At 41.5% G+C, this 4,765-nt stretch overlaps 1 pseudogene; it reads left to right on the top strand.

Moving 5' to 3' along the window:
* Positions 1 to 543: 543 nt before the first annotated feature.
* Positions 544 to 3,457, top strand: LOC146653816 (uncharacterized; annotated as a pseudogene).
* Positions 3,458 to 4,765: the final 1,308 nt, after the last annotated feature.

The following is a 4,765-nucleotide window of genomic DNA, read 5'->3' as shown; positions in this document are numbered from 1 at the left end:
CAGGTTATTGGTCGGTAGTTGGAGGGGACCGGTCCCTTCTTGGGGTCCTTGGGGATCAGGACCGTCCGGCCTTCAGTTAGCCATTCCGGGTGTCTCTCGTTAACTAGCAGCTGGTTCATTTGTGCTGCCAGACGCTCGTGGAGTGCAGTCAGCTTCTTCAGCCAGTAGGCGTGAACCATGTCGGGCCCTGGTGCTGTCCAACTCTTCATACTGGAGACCCTTTCTTGGATATCTGCCACTGTGATGGTTACTGGACCCTGTTCAGGGAGGTCGCTGTGGTCAGCCCTCAGATCCTCTAGCCACTGAGCATTGCCGTTATGGGTTGCATCCTTCTCCCATATGCTCTTCCAGTATTGCTCCGTCTCCAGCCTTGGTGGTGCTGTTCTCTTATTGTTCCCTTGCCACTGAGAGTACACCTTTGCTGGTTCTGTGGAGAACAGCTGGTTTATTCTCCTGCCTTCTATCTCTCTGGTGTACCTCCTCAAGCGGCTGGCCAAGGCTGTGTGAATATATATATATATTCAGTGATGCCGGTAACGCGTTGCTTAGTAACGCGTTACTCCGAATATGACCCCTTTTTCAGTAACGACTAATCTAACGCGTTACTATTTCCATAACAGTAGTCAGATTAAAGTTACTTGTCCAAACCACTGTGCGTTACTATTTTTTTTAAGCAAAAAGATTTGGTTTTTTCTTTTCGTCTCAGCGGATGACAAACGCATACGTGTCGTGAAACGTCACATAAGCGACAGGTCACGTTTCCCGCTCACAAGCAGCCAGCGACGTAAAAAAGTGTAAACAACAATGGAGGGAGAGAGATGTTCGTTCTTTAGCTGGAAATATGGTCACTATTTTGAGTTTCTGTCAACTAAAGATTTAAATATTAAGGTTCGTTGTACACTCTGTGTTGGCGAAAAAGTGTTATCTACCTTCAAAAACACTACGTCAAACTTAAAGAAACATTTGGAGTCGCAGCACAGCACAGTCAAACTCACAGAGAGAGTCCCACCAAGTGGTCCGAAGCAGAGAGCCGTGACTTCCGCAGAAGGTCCTACACCCCCCAAACAACAAAAGTTGGACTTTGGTGCAAAACCAGTAAGTGATGAAGAATTGAAGAAGTTGGTCGCACAGTATATTGTAGAAGAAATGCTACCTATAAAAACTGTTGACTCGCCCTCGTTTCGTGCCATAATAAAAAAGATCCCTACTTCTGTTAATGCCGAGCTGCCTCACCGAACGACTTTTACTTCTTACTTGGAGAAGGAGTTTACAGAAATGGAGAGAAATTTGAAGGCCACACTGAATGAGATTGACTTTGTTTCAACTACCGCGGATATTTGGACTGCTAACAACAGAAGCTATATGGGAGTAACGCTCCACTGGATCAGTAGAACCACATTAGAGCGTCACAAGGTTGCATTAGCATGTAGGCGAATTCGTGGTAGACACACGTATGATGTCATTGGTACAGAAATCGAAAACATCCACTCCTCTTATGGATTACTCAACAAAGTAGTTGCAACAGTTACTGATAATGGATCCAACTTTGTTAAGGCGTTTCAAGTTTATCATCCTGTCACGGAGTCCGATGATGAGACGGAGGAGGAAGAGTCCAGCCCCAAAGACGATGATGTCACTTTTTCTGATCTGTCAGAAATCCTCTCGGCTGAGAATGAAAGTGATGGTCAGCTGTCTCTTCCCCCGCACCGCAGGTGTGCTTCGCACACCATCAACATAATTTGCACACGTGATGTGGAGAAACATTTAACAACCAATGCAGAGAGCAGGGCTGTGTATAGGAGCAGCACAGCAAAATGCACAGCTCTTTGGACCAAATCGAGTAGATCTACACTTGCATCAGAAACAGTGGAAGAAATCAGCAAAAGAAAGCTCCTAATACCAACATCCACAAGGTGGAATTCCTTTTTTGATGCTGTAAAGAGAATTGCAGAAATCCCCATGGGTGAGCTGAATACTCTGTGCACAAAGCTAGGACTGAAGTGCTTCAAAGATCAAGAATACCAGTTCCTGCATGAGTACTGCATGGCCATGAAACCTCTGACTGCAGCACTGGACATTTTACAAGGCGACTGTCCATATGGAACTTTACTACCAACACTTGAAGTTCTGATGCAGAAGACCCAGGCTGTGAAAGATGACCTCTCCAGGATGACTGCAGGCCTTCCAGATGCCATTGTACAGGTACGCTCTATCTTGAAATTAGTCAGATTTTTTGCTTCATACAATTCACAAACATGGAACAGAATATTAATTATCATTGAAAAATAAGATTAAAACAATTAAAATGTTTACAAGTAACCTAAAACAAAATTAATCCATAATACTGATCTCATATTAGGCATGGTTTGCAAATAATTCAATAACATAATAAATTGTAGGCATAAAAATATCAATTATGTTTTTTAGGCTATTCAGACTCGTTTCGCCGGTGTGCTGGATGACAAAGATGCCCTTCTTGCAGCTGCCAGTTGTCCAAAATTCAAACTCCGATGGCTGAGAGATGCAGGAAGGAGGGAGCGAGTAAAACAGCTTCTGACAGCAGAGTGTTGCACCACTGCTCCTCTGGCAAAAAACCCTGCCAGTGTGCCCAGTGCTACTACATCTAGCAGCCAAGGTGAGATGGACTTTTTCACTTTTGAGGCAGAGCCAGAGGAGGAGACCTATTCTGCAGAAAAAGAAGTCATGGACTACCTGATGTCAGGCTACGACCTTCAGATTCTGCATAAATTTTCAAGCATAAAGACAATTTTTTTTAAAGTATAACACTCCAACCCCATCAAGTGCTCCTGTGGAGCGACTTTTTAGTCTGGGAGGTTTGGTGCTCACGCCTAAAAGAAATCGACTTTCTGACAAAAGGTTTGAGAAGCTTCTGTTAATGAGGTACAACCACTGGTTTACTCGCTCCACTCTACTGTTTCCCCCATAACATGCGATGACAACATATACTGAAAAAACAGAGAATGGGGAATCCAATTTAAATAACTATTTACAAGTAATTGAATTAAGTTTATCAAAGTCACTTAATAAACTTATTAAAGTTTTCAAGTTGATTAACTTAAAACAATTACCTGCAAGGAAGTAAGGCAATTTAAGTTGGACCTGCAGTCTCTTTTTTTTTTTTTTCATAAGATTAGTCCAAAGTTACAAAAGCGGACAATAGTGCTTACATGTGGATGGTATAAAAAGTATCTTAAGGAAAGTCAAGAAAGACTCTTTGTTTGTTTGTTTGTTTGTTTGTTTTTTTATAAAAAGTATTTATGTTAAGTGAAGTAACAAGACTGTCTTTATTTTCATACAAACAAGTATTTCTGTCAGGAAAAAAGTTTTAAGTTCAACTTCAAATGTCAGGAGATATATTGTTGACATTACTGTTAAAATACACTTCCAATAAAGTGAGTATTGGCAAAATCGGTTGATGTTTTTATGTTGAGGCAGTGGGGAGTGTTATTGGCAGCTTCTGAAAGTAACTAATAAAGTAACTAGTAATCTAACTTAGTTACTTTAAAAATAAAGTAATCAGTAAAGTAACTAAGTTACTTTTGGAAGGAGTAATCAGTAGTCCGTAATATATTACTTTTTCAAAGTAACTGTGGCAACACTGTATATATTTGACCAGTTCAAAGGTCAAATGGTGGAGAGTCCCAGATTTAAACCTAGTGGGAGTATCCCCCCAGAGAGGGACAAAAGGACCCCCTGATGATCCTCTAATCGCCTGAGCCAAGGTGTGAAACTGGGTGTGGGTCCCAATCAGCCAGGGTTTCGGGTGAGCTCAACATTTTGAATGGCTCACACTGGCAGCTTACATAATAGTTATACTTGGGTAAAAGACTTTTACCCAATTTAATATTGCCCCACAGTTCACATATTTTGCTAGTCAGCTTTGTGTTTTTCTCCTTCCCCCTCCAGTTTGATGTTATTCTGAGCCTGATCATTTCGATATTAAAGTGGAAGAGTGATACACCAAATACACCGAAAGGCAAGATGCCTGAAGAGTTCCACCAGCACTGAAGCGTCACAATCATGTATTAACCCGATCTTTACGTATTGATTTATGCAGAAATTTGCATGCAGACTAAGCTTTTCAAAAAATGATGACACCTGTCAAGTTGTGGCCATCCCAGCCCTTAATATCTCTCCATATGAAGCCCTGCAGTTAAATAACATGCTGCTGTACCACATTACATGTTGTTGTAATAGCGAAGCTGCCCTTACAGTCCCCGTGGAAATAAAAGCAGGCTCTACTGAAGTTCACCAGACCCCAAATATACTCCAATAATTGAGAGAGCGGGAGTCATGTCTGCACCATATTGCTGTGAGCTGCATTCACAGGTCAGGTGAGGAAAGAAGGAAGATAAGAACTGCCTGAAATGGAGATTGTACACACATACACACACACACACACACACACACACACACACACACACACACACACACACACACACACACACAATCTAATACATAAAATCTTGAGATCTTTAATTTTTTTTAAACATCCCCTAAAATCTTTTAGCAAAGAAACCCACACCAGAATATAGTTGCTTCAAAGGGTGTTCCCTCTCTTTTTCTTTTGTCTGTATTTGCCTCTTTATTGTTAATTTTCCTCTCATTGGAGCCAATTTCCCTGTGTTGCTTTTCTTGAGCCTCACAGGGGGTTTAAGTAAGCTCACTAAGGAAGCACAATTATGCAGAAATTTGCCTACGCTGATAAATGGCTTTGTATTTTTCCCTACATTGCACCTAAATT

The sequence above is a fragment of the Rhamphochromis longiceps genome, linkage group LG14, assembly GCF_057381845.1.
Source record: "Rhamphochromis longiceps isolate RC_006_pf linkage group LG14, R_longiceps_female_GT1.1, whole genome shotgun sequence".
Taxonomy (NCBI): Eukaryota; Metazoa; Chordata; class Actinopteri; order Cichliformes; family Cichlidae; genus Rhamphochromis; species Rhamphochromis longiceps.
The sequence above is the reverse complement of the archived record's forward strand: the minus strand, read 5'-3'. Positions and strand labels throughout refer to the sequence as shown.